This window comes from Podarcis gaigeae (assembly GCF_964106915.1).
Source record: "Podarcis gaigeae genome assembly, chromosome: 4".
Taxonomy (NCBI): Eukaryota; Metazoa; Chordata; class Lepidosauria; order Squamata; family Lacertidae; genus Podarcis; species Podarcis gaigeae.
Genome location: NC_139677.1, coordinates 48,901,642 through 48,914,196, shown reverse-complemented (window position 1 = coordinate 48,914,196; position 12,555 = coordinate 48,901,642). Strand labels below are relative to the sequence as shown.

The 12,555-nt window shown below is 44.6% G+C and overlaps 1 protein-coding gene across 3 annotated transcripts in view; it reads left to right on the top strand.

Moving 5' to 3' along the window:
• LOC310842510 (uncharacterized protein) overlaps nt 1-12,555 on the top strand; it is a 148,205-nt gene that overhangs the window by 19,048 nt on the left and 116,602 nt on the right. The gene's annotated exons all lie outside the window — the stretch shown is intronic.

Genomic DNA, 12,555 nt, shown 5'->3' with positions numbered 1-12,555 from the left:
AACAAGAATGCAAAGCTGAAAATGAATGAACTGCAGCTAAAATATTATGTTCACTTTTCACATGCTCTAGTCCTTTCTCTGCCCACTCCCCTAATATTCTTAAGAGGGTCTCTTCTCCAGTCTTCAGAGAGTAACTGGAAGTGGGAAGAAAAAAGTCCTCCTTTCCTTCCACTCTGCAGTTTTAATCTGAAATCGTAGGTGCAGTACTGCGCCCAGAGCTCAGAAACTGCTTGCGCTAATGAAATTCCCTGTTGTAAAATGTGCCTAGAACAATGGGAGTTTCGAACACTGGCTGTGGATCTGCTCCCAGTGACTGATGAAACAATTGTATATATGAAGAAATTGTTTCATTGTTTTTAGCGTTTGTAAAGGTGGTTTTCTTGTTTTAAGAGTTAGCTGAAATGGTTATATTGTTTCTGGAACTACTGCATGTTTTATTCTGTTTTTAACTTGTATGCTGCTTTGATGGCTTTATCCTATGAAGCAATCTATAAATTGTTAAATAAATAAAATAACTTCACAATAGCCATGTGAGGGAGGGAGGCTAAGAGCTGGTGGCTGACCCAAGTTAGGAAGTGAGCAAAAATAATGAGAAATGAGTTTAAAATATGAAATTACACATGCTCAGAGTAATTTCTTTTGAAGGTTACCAAAATAGTTTTGTTTGTGTTTTGCTAAGAGTTGTGCAACTGCATGTGCTCAAAGTATTTTCATGTGTGCGGTTCATGAAAGTTTATCTTACTATACAGTGGAACCTTGGGTTGTGAACGTGATCGGTGCGGGAGGCACATTCGCAACCCGCAGTGTTTGCAACCCGCAGCGCTGCATCTGCGCACGAGCGGGATGCGATTCAGTGCTTCTGCGCATGCGCAAAGCACGATTTAGTGTTTCTTTGCATGTGCGAGCGCTGAAACCTGGAAGTACTTCGGCGCGTCCGTAACCTGAAAACACGTAACCCAAAGCGTCTGTAACCCGAGGTACCACTGTATAATAAAATTGTAATACTTTGGGCATGTTGTAGTTGGTGTGGCTGCCAATAAGTGGCCACACAAACTGCTGCATGATGACAGAACAGCATGTGGGCAGCCCATGCAGGCAGGTCAGCTGAGTGAGTGCATGGGCAACCCAGGTGAGCTGCAGAGGAACAGACAAGGCAGAACAAGGCAGCAACCATCCTGCTCTGATGCTGCACATCTCACACAATGCTGCCATTTCAGCCTTAGCAGCATTGGAGGCTGAGGAAGAGAAAAGCAGCAGCAGAGCAGGATGATTTGGCTTTGGTGAAGCAAGTAGGCAGATGGCTGAGGCCAGGAAGGGGGTAAAGCGGAGATAACTGGGAATAGTTGGCGCCAAACAGGTGGGCTGGAAAGAGGAAGGTTGGGTCAGTGTGTGGTGGGCTTTGCAACCCTTTCTGTGCTTCCCCTGTTGTCTCTGCCACTGGCGGGGGTGGGGAGGGTAATGAAAGGGAGAAAGTTTTTAACCTGTAAGGGGTGTGGTGTTTGACAGGGGTGTCAAATAGGATGGGTTGGCAAGCAATACAAGCAAGTGTACAGCCCTTATTGTAATATCCTTGCTAATCTTGAGGTATCTTAGAGGTGTTTTCTGGTACCTTATTTTACACAGGCCTTTTAATCTGGCCTTGTAGGCACTGAACCACCTGCTTGGAAGGAAATACCTGCAGCAATCTAGAAAATGTTAGGACTTGAAAATATATTGTTTCCTTTTTATATATGAAAAATTCAGATTAAGAATGTGACAAAGGGATAAACTTGTGACAAAAATGGTACAGGACTCATTTCTACAGTATTAGTAATCTAATCTATAGAGTATTCTACCCACATTTCTCTCCAGAAACAATAAAACCATCATGGGAATGATGCAGGAGCACAATGATATCATAAAAGATAGTACACCAACTGATAATTTGGACTGGACATTGGAATCTACTGCAAAATGGCTATCAGTGTAGACCAGTAGTTTTCAACCAGTGTGCCGTAGCCTACCAGTGTGCCTTCAGGGGTGCTGTTGGCAACACTGGCCTCTGTCCCTCTTTCCTTCCCTCCCTCCTCTGATGCCGTCTTGCATCTCTGTTTCCCAAAGGTTTGCACATCTGTTTGTTGCAGCAGCCCTGGCTACAAGCTTCTCAGGAGAATGCTGCCTCTAGAGCTGGCCAGGGGGTGCTGGTTAGCAGGAACTGAGGCGGCCTCAGAGTAAGCAAGCAAGCAAGTGGGTGAGGGAGGCGGGCCAGCCAGTCCATCAGCCCTTGCTGTTGGGAATGGACAGACAAGTCCCAGGCATCTGTGGGGCAGTGTGACGAGGCACCTCTCTTTGAGGGATGGGGGTGGGGTGCAACTCAGAGAGTAGGGGCAGCAGCAGCAGTGGCTGCCCAGAGGACTCCCAAGGAGAGGGGAGAGAAGAGGAGACTTGAGAGAACACTCCACAAGGGAACGTGTTCGAAAAAGGGCGAGAGGCTGCCAGCTCTGCAGGCAAGGGGTCACATAACTGGGCTCCTGAGCCCCACAGGGGTGCTGCAGAAAGAATGTAGTTGGTCAAGGGCACCTCAAAAAAGTTGAAAACCTCTGGTGTAGACCCTTGTGGATGATTAATGTTTCAACCAGAAGAACCACCAAAATGTCTTTAAAGTAAGAAGCTGTACTACCATTGCAGGACCTAAGCATGTCTTTTATTTTTAGATCATGGTCAATTACTTTTTAAAAGCACACATAAAAGGTAAAGGTAAAGGTACCCCTGCCCGTACGGGCCAGTCTTGCCAGACTCTGGGGTTGTGCGCCCATCTCACTCAAGAGGCCAGGGGCCAGCGCTGTCCGGAGACACTTCCAGGTCACGTGGCCAGTGTGACATCGCTGCTCTGGCGAGCCAGAGCCGCACACGGGAACGCCGTTTACCTTCCCGCTAGAAAGCGGTCCCTATTTATCTACTTGCACCCGAGGGTGCTTTCGAACTGCTAGGTTGGCAGGCGCTGGGACCGAGCAACGGGAGCGCACCCCGCCGCGGGGATTCGAACCGCCGACCTTTCGATCGGCAAGCCCTAGGCGCTGAGGCTTTTACCCACAGCGCCACCCGCGTCCCCCGTAAAAAAAAAGCACACATACAGACACCTTATTTCACAGCCATTGTGTTCTAGGGCTGAATATGCATGTTCGGAGGACAGAGAAAGACAGAGGAGGAGGGAGGACATGGCATTGCCTTTTTGTTTTATATTTTATCATTACAGATTCTGAATGTGTTGGGTCATTATCCATTGAAAGCAGGTCGAGTCTCCATTCATTAGTCATCTGCCACCAGCACATAAGCCCGAGTGTTCCCTTGGCTGGTAAACAAGCATAAAGAGCACTGTAACACTTACTAATTAGTTTCCCTATACAGTATTTCATCAGCATGCTTTTCATGATTACTATTATCCTCACAGTGAGAATCACTAAATACTTTGGGTTTGCAAAAATGTGAATTGGAAGGAGAGAGGTTTCCCTGCTCTTTCTCCCTCCAAATGTCAGGCATCTTCCTTTATAGATGTATTTGTTGCAAAGATACAAATGCAAGAGCAACCTGTCCGTAGCTTGCTGTTCAAAACGTGCACAGGAAATGGGCTGGGGGTAATTAATCACCTCCTTTTCCAAACCTCAAAACAGACTTTGTTCTTGTAGCCCTTCACTGCCCAAGGCAGTGGAATTTGTATGCTTCCTTTTAGAGAGAGGCTACAGATTATATGGCCTTGCCTAGTTTTGGACAATTAACAGTTCTGTACAAGCTGCAGAGCCTTAAAGTGTATTGATGTGTCTTTGTGTGGTAGGCAACTAAGTTTTACTCAGAGTGGATCTACTGAGAATAATCTACTCATGTTCATTCATTTTAGTGGGTCTACTCTGAGTAAAACTTAGTTGAATATTCCCCATTTTGCTGCCATTGTAAACTGATTTTTAGGATGACCTTGTGGTATATAGCCATTTCATTTTATCCTGCTCTTCTGCCAAAGAGTTTGGGATATTGTAACTGTATATCTCCCTTTTAACCTCACAATAACCTTGTGGGGTAGGTTAGGCTTATGGGGGCGGGACTGGGGAGTGTTGGATATTTGCAGTTTAGTAGCGCTGCAGAGAGCTTGCTGGGGAGACCATGCATAACAAGGAACTCAAAAAACTTTAACAAGGTTTTAATAACAAAAACAAAAACTCCTTTTACACTAAAGATAACAACAACAAACATGACCCAACCACCAACCCAACCCCCAGGGAAATGAGAGAGCTAGGTGCTGCTCTTTATATACTACATCCAATTGCTGACACAGCACAACCTAGCAGCACCTGCTATGTTTCACAGCTGTAAGACTGGGTCTTGTTATTTGCCCTGGCCCTTAAAGACATACACAACTTGTGAAACAAGAATGAACCTTCACATTTTAAAGTGACTATTCAACAGGGAGGGCAACCCAATGAGCAAGAAGGGAACTGAACTTGGGTCTCCTTATTCTAAGTCTAGCACTCACAACTGCTACACCACACTTGCTTTCAGTGTCTGTTTTGATGGCATAGTAGTAGGATTAGTGCTCATCACATGTGTAATAGCTGGCAGAGCTGTCCCTAGAGAATGACCATCTTCAGCACCTCTCTTCCATTGGTTCAACTTTTGAATATTTAATCCCACCTTCCTATCCAGGCACCTGTGTGTTTTGCATAAGGCATGAGACAGATTTATGTTTTCAAAAATGAGGATCAGCTATTGCTTTGTAATCTCAGAATCCTAGATGTAACTGGATACCTGTAAGCACCTAGGAGAGACTAATTAAGTCTACAGGGGGTCCAGATTCTGAGCTTTCTTCTTTAAAAAGCTATATTTCTAGCCCTTCTAAAAAGGAAGTTATAAAGCAAAATGTGTAGGCAATGTTCTAAACGATTTCTGCGAGATGAGCCAGCCTAGCTGCTCTTGCTTTTCATTGATTGTTTTAGCCAATGAATGAAATCATAGCTGGAATAGAGGACTGAGTTTTTTGGAAACCAGAAAATAGGAATCTGTGGGGTCCTAAAGAGCTGCTTCTCCCCCACCCTTTATCTTTCCTGCTTCTGTCTCATTTTCTATTCCTAGTTCTAAAGATTTACTTAGATTTCCTGTCACCGACAGCTGTCCTTCCTTTTGTCCTAAAAACTAGATTTCATCTTTCCTATGGTGGGCCCATCTGAAACCTGGTACTCCCTGGAAGCTATTTGCTGCAAACACTACTATGCTGTATATGTGGGAAGATGCTAAAGATCCCACCCCCTGTGGCAAAGACAAAATGTAAGAACTTTGCAAAGAGGTTTGGGAATATCTCACAGTAAGCACCTGTCTGGAAACATTCAAAGTATTTTTGTAACCATCTATTTATGCAGTGGCATTTCCTCCACCTTTGTCTGAAGGGTACAGTCTCCTCATCTACCTCAGGATTCTATTACAGTCACCTGCTCTGCTTTTTGTGAAGACTAGGACTCAGCTTCCAGCCACAGGGAGCATTCTGTTTCACCACGTAGCCTGGCATTTGAACATATACACAGGTAAAATGTTGATGAGCATAAAATGGCTACAGAAGAGAATGCGCCCACAAAGCCTGCTGTTTGACACAGCTTGTTTTCTGTCACCAAATTTGGCAGGCCACCCAGTGGGAGCCAATTTATCACCGGTTTCAGGCAATCATCCCTCATTCATCAATTTCAGTGCTGAGTTGGAGACAGAGTGATTAGGCATGCCAATCATCACCTCAGAACGCCAGGGCACATCCAGTTGCTTGAGCTGCAGACATATCACAAAAGAGGAAGAACAAGTTTGATAAACTTGGGGGGGGGGGCGGGGGATGAGGTACGAGTGCAGCTGTGAAGCCTGAAAGAGAATACCAGACAGCACAGTACCTGCTAATACTTGTCACTTGCATAGGCACACACACATTCACACACCCAAACCAGCAACAACATTATCAGATTAGCAACACCTGCATCCAGCAAAAACATAGCCTAATGGGTAAGAGAGCTGTCAACTGTCATTGACACTATCCAGAATGGCACAATACATTATGCAGGTGAAAGAGGCAGTGTTTTAATGGGTGTGATTATAATGGTCTTCAAAGAAACAGAGTTATTAGGCCTGGAGTTTGATGCCTCTGTTTTGCCAGTGAATATACATTGTGATGCACAGCCATGTTACCCCTTAGCTTATAGAAGGAGTGGGAAGCAGGGGAGGAACATAGAAGGAAAATGGAGTGCATGAAGGTGCATTCTAAAGGAGCAAAGTCTTCTTGCAAAAACATGCAGTAATTTGCAGACAGGACCTTCTGACAATGCTCTGCATATAGGAATGTGAGGAAGGGGTGAAAGTGCTCCTTAGGTATGTTTTATGCTAGTGGCCTCTACTCCATCCCTGTATACTTGCCCCATAACTCTGCCTAATGGCACTGAGTTAGCACTTCTCAATCACCCAAAATCCACTCCTTCAATCCAAGCCACTCCCCCACCCATCAGAGGCAGATTTAGGGGAGCGTGATCAGTATGGTTGCACTGGGTGTGGAGCTTTGGGAGCACCGCCAGGGAAGCCACAACTGTGGTTTAGAATGGAGCATGAGAGACACAGGGGTGCTGGATTTTGGTGTCATGCAGGAGACTGCTGAAATTTGAGACCCCAAGATCCACCACTGCCCCCACAGACAACGCTGTTTCACTATCAGATTTGCTTGAGAGAGAAACTAGCTATCAAAGAAGCATTACAATAAGGGATAAAGCTAGGAGGAAGAAAGCTTATGGAACACTGTCTTCCTTTGGAAAAATGAGGAAAGCCATTCTGTGATACCATTCATGTTGCATCAATACTTTTTGGAACCATGTCATAAATTCCAGAAACTGAGCATGTACATAACCCACAACCATTAATATCCATGGGAGGGATGCTATTTACCGCAAGAGGAAGTGGGTTGAAATTACAGTAATTTTTCTTGATAATTTCAATATAGCATACACAGTGCCTTGTATTTATATCACACATGTCTATTACAGACAACTGCTTTTATCAGAAAAGGAATTTCATAACGACTGTAGTCACCTGCAGACAAATAAAATACATGGCTTTCAGATAGCCACCACTTCCCACTGCCTCTCTGGTAGGGTTTCCATACATCCAGGGAAACCTCGACATGTCCTCTTTTGGGAGGCCAACATGTCCACCCAGGCAGATTTTTACATTTTAAAGGAAATAACTGGGGTTTGGGGTGGGTGGGAGGTGGGGGGGGGGGTTGGAGGGGGACACATGCTCAGGAGGAAATGTGGAAGCAGAAGCACCACAGCAGAGTGCAGCCATTGCAGCAAAGATCAGGTAGGAGCTGGCGTTCTGCCTCCACTTGGGCTGGCAGCGCTCGGACTGTTCTGCACATCGCTGCTGCTGCCAGCCCGAGCTGGGGAAAGAGGCGCACAAGCCCGGCTCAGGCTGGCAGTGGCTCAGGCTGTCCTCTTTTTTGCTCTTCAATATATGGCAACCCTATCTCTGGCTTTGCTGCCTCTTCGGCCCACAGGCCATGAAGTTCACCAAGTGGCTCAGTGTGAAATACCTCTCAGGGTTGCTGTGAGGCTAAGATGGGGGCAGGGAAATTTTTGCTATTCTGAACTGATTGGAGAAAGGGGAGGGCAAAAGTGTAATAAAAAAACCAATATATTTTATTCTTGGCACTCCTGGTCCAGTGGAGATGTGCATAAAAGCCTTTCTGGTGATAAGTCAAGATGGAATCCATTCGTCTCCTAGCAACTACACAGTAGAAATTCGGGTAATAATCTCTTACTTCCTCTACCCTTTCTAGACCTTCTTCTAATCTGCTATCTCCACAGAGACCAGGTCTAGCCACTTTATCAGTGAGCAGGAAGCTTTGTGCTGAGGTGACACTAAGAGGGAGAAGGCCTTTTCTATTGTGGCACTCATGTGGAACACCCTATCCCAAGGGGTTTATTTGCCTCCCCTTCCCAGTCCTCTACTGACTGAAGGCACTGCCATCTTTCGATACAACCACTGCTTGAATGTCTGTTTCGCCTATCTCCTTGTTGTTTGCTTTATACACTGCTTCTTGGTTGTTGAATAGTTGTGTTGTTTGCTGCTTAGATTTTAAAAATAATTTTATCTATTTACTCCCTAGCACTTATATCCCAGCTTTTTGCCATCATGGATTCAAAGGCAGCCAACATGTGGTTCCCAAGGTGTCAACTGTCCAGGAAAGGAACAGACTGGGGATCCATCTGTGCTTTCCATTTCCCACTGTAGTTTAAAAATCAATCCATTTCCTCAGGGAACTCTGGGAATTGTAGTTCTGTGAGGAGACTAGGGATCTCCTAGCAATTCTCAGCACTCTTAACAAACTACATCTCCCAGAATTCCTTGAGGAAAGCCATAACAGTTTAAAACACTATGATACTGTGTTTTATATATATAGTGCAGAAATGGAGCCTGGCTTCAGCAAAGTGGTGGCCTCATACGCATTCAGCTGAATGCTCTGGGACCTTATTGAGACAAGCTGCCTTGAGTAGTTCTTTGGAATCAAACAGTAGGATAGAGATAATAAATAAATAAATACTTTCTCCCAGAAGGCTTTCCACAGTTCTTGGCAACATAATAAAATAATTTTTTTGCCTTGCATATGCATGTTATGGGACCTCAACTGTTCATCTAAATCCAGTGTTTGTTGTCACCTTAATTAATATCTTCAGCATCAGCTCAGAATTTGAAGCATCCTGGATTAATTTGTTTTAAACCATGGAAACTGAGACGAGGGAATGTGGGGAGAAATGGGATTGTTTGATCTTTTCATTGCTTTTGAGCATCTTGCTGACATACCTATGCTTCTCAGGCTGTCACTCTTCTGATCAGGGACAGCTTCTCACTTGGCCTCATGCGTTGAAGAGTCACAAGTGAAGAAATTGGTTTGATTGAGCAAGAACTTGCCAGAGGGTAAAAGAGATATTTTACATTCAAACGTATAATGCAATAGTCCATAACAGATTTCATTCTTGAGTGTGTGTGTGTGTGTGTGTGTGTGCACGTGCATGTGTGTGTGCACACATAAATCATGCTAAGTTTGTTGATGAGTACAGAATTGTTTATGGTATATGAACTTACATCTGGTTGTTTTTTTTAAAAAAATAATTCCAATTTGTGTCAACTGCATTGGTTCCTCCTGTTTGACCAACTCATGTTCCTGGTTGTTGTTGTTGTTTAGTCATTTAGTCATGTCCGACTCTTCATGACCCCATTGACCAGAGCACATCAGGCACTCTTGTCTTTTCTGGTATAAGCCTTTAAAGCCCTCAATGATCTGTGACCTCAATACTGATTTAAAGGTCACACTCGCCTACCGTATTTTTCGCTCTATAGGACGCACTTTTTCCCTTCTAAAAAGTAAGGGGATATGTGTGTGCGTCTTATGGAGTGAATGCAGGCTGCGCAGCTAAGCCCAAAGCCAGAACAGGGAGACGGAGTGCTGGGGAGCGCTCTGTCTTGCTGTTCTAGCTTGGGGATGGCTGCGCAAAGCCTCCGCAGGGCAGCGGGGTGAAGGCACCCCACTGCCCTGTGGAGGCTTCACAGGCTGTCCCTGAAGCCAGAACAGCAAGAGGCTATGCCAGAAGCCAGATCCCTCTTGCTGTTCTGGCTTCTGGGGTTCAGAATTTTTTTCTTCTTGTTTCCTCCCCCCCAAACTAGGTGCGTCTTATCGTCCGGTGCATTCTATAGAGCGAAAAATATGGTATATGAAGTGACTTGTTCTGATAGCTTGTCTGCTGAGGCCTTCCTCTGTATCCTACATAGGTTAGGCAGGTGGGTTCAAAGGACAAGGTTTTCTTAGCCACCATAACTAGGCTCTGGAACTCCTTTCCTTAGGAAGTTGCTTTCTGGCCTATTAGTAGACTGCAAGTCCCCCCTTTTTTGTTTTAGAAGATATATGGAGGCAAGGCCTAGGTCTATTGTGATGACTTTTAAACATCTGCTGCTACTATCTCATTCATTATGCTCTTGTGGTTTGTATTTATGACCATTTTTTATTCTTAGCAGTTTTGGTGTTCTATTCCTTTAAACCAGGCATGGTCAAACTTGGCTCTCCAGCTGTTTTGGGACTACAGTTCCCATCATCCCTGACCACTGGTCCTGTTAGCTAGGGATGGTGGGAGTTGTAGTTCCAAAACAGTTGGAGGGCCAAGTTTGGCCATGCCTGCTTTGGACAGAAAAGCATTACTGACTCTGGCTGTGGAGGCAGAGCATTGCCACTGATAGCCTTATCCTCCATGATTTTATCTAATCCTCTTTTAAAACCATCCAAGTTGGTGGCCACTACTGCCTTTTGTGAGAACAAATGCCATACTGGCAAAACCCAGAAGTAACCATTCGTCTGGCTGTGTAGGACTGTAGTGTATAATGTATATCTGGGGTATATGAAGCAGAGGCAAGTGTGAAATGGTGGCTGAAACAAGCTGAGGGAAGAGGTATTTGTGTGTCACAGAGAGAAACAGTGAGAGAGACAGATTATTCAAAAGCACATGGTATAATTTTCCAGAACCATACAACTTCAAAATACTGATGGGGTAGATCTAATTGCTCTTACAGTGTGGTGAAATATAAATCTAGCCACATGAGGGTGTAATTACAAGAAGGTTTAACTAATGGAGAATGACTGGAGGAACTCAGTTTCTAATGATTGTATGTAACTCAAGATTTCTCTTAGATAATCCTGTAATAGATCAGCTCAACAAGACCACCTCAAAAGCAGCACCTAATATGGTGTGAAGTTCTAATAAAATCCAAGGTACATTTTGCTTCATAGCATCATTGGTGGCTGAGATGAGCAAGAAATCAGTGGAAACCAATTTTCTTTCTCCAGATTTTCCCTAGCAAGGCATTTGGCCTTGTTTGTTTGCACCATGCTTACCCATGTTGAATATGCATAACAGAAAAAGAAACTGGTTCATTTTTTTATGCCCTTAGCCCATCCAGCTTTATTAATGACCCATCTTTACGTAAGCATTTCTTCCCATGTTCATCTTTGTAAGTTTGCCCACCTGCATTCATCTTGCAGTCTGCATTTTCAGACCTTGTAGTTTTTAGAGTCACATTAATCTGCAGTGGATTGTTATTGGGCCGACTATCCCTTAGGGAGTGTAATGAAACACATTCATTAATTCTTGGGGCAAGAGGGCTAATTACTTTTTAAAAAACCTGTGCTAATTGCCAATAACACACACTCTCTCCCTCCCCTTTTCACTTTCTAGCCTTATAAGGCTAGTTTGATTTACATTCCACAAATGTACCTTCTAAAAACTAGAAGGGAAAACCCTGCATGCTGTTCAGCAAGAACTGGAAATGATAAGCAGTGTCGTATAGTGGTTACAGTATTGGACTAAGACCTAGGAGACCAGGGTTCAAATCCCCACTTGGCCATGAACCTTGGGGCAGTCACTGCCTTTCAGCCTAACTGACCTCATATCATTTTCGTGGGGATTAAATGAGGAGGGGGAAGAACCAAGTACGCCACCTTGAGCTCCTCAGAGAAAAGAGAGGATATAGATGTAATAAATCAAAACAAATATACCTCCCACTGCTCATGCAACTCCACATTGCTCAGCATCAGCCAGGAAGCCAAGTGAGCAGCCAGCCGAAGAGAGCAAGGCCTTCTCTGAGCCGTCTGCAGCTCTTGTATTGCTTCTTGTCAAAGGCTGGCTCTGGCCAATCTGGCTTTGGCAAGCTGACACCTCCTTCAAATGCCAACCCAGTCTGCTGCTTCGAGGCTGTACCATGCAGGACAATGTTCATCTTCTAAATTAATGCAGCGGTGCCAACTTTCTATCTGCACCAATGCTGGGCAGCTTGCATACAGCCCCACTAGGAATTTTGTTTTGAGGCTCAGTAAGCAATGTTTGCAAGCTCTTTCCACCCTTGCTCTGCTTTGCTTGATCAGATTAAGTTTCCCAGCCAGCTGAGAAGTGGCAGGTTGTGTGCCAGGCTTTCTTTGCAAACTGTTTTCCTGCAGGGATGGCCTCCTTATTATGCTATAAAGCAGAATAGGTGCTATTCTTCAGTGCAGTGCAGGATCTGACCCTGTGGGGGAAAGCCCAATAGCTGGTCCCCCAAGTACTCAACCAGGATTACTGCTGCACAAGGGCCAAGGGAAGGGAGGGATGTTCTGGGGTCCTGAGCATGATGGAAACTCTTTGCTCAAGGGGATAATGGAAGGAAGTGAATTAACGTCCATCAAGAGGAAAAGAATATTTTGTCCAAGATAATTTGGAGATGTGCTTGCATGCAAGGCATAAAGGTTTAAAACCCTTGGCTAGGCTTGGTCTTTGCTAAGGGCAGGGTTCTTCCAGATGGGTGCTAATTGCAGGCTGGATGTTCCCATGCAACGAGGTTGTTGGCATCAAAATGCCAGCCAGTTTTCCCCTCTCATTTAATCCGGATTTATCCTTCCTAGGGGAAATCTTTTTTTAAAAAAACAACTACAGTTGCTAGTGACCCATTTGCAATATTTGAACAACCTATTTACAATATTAAGCCCTC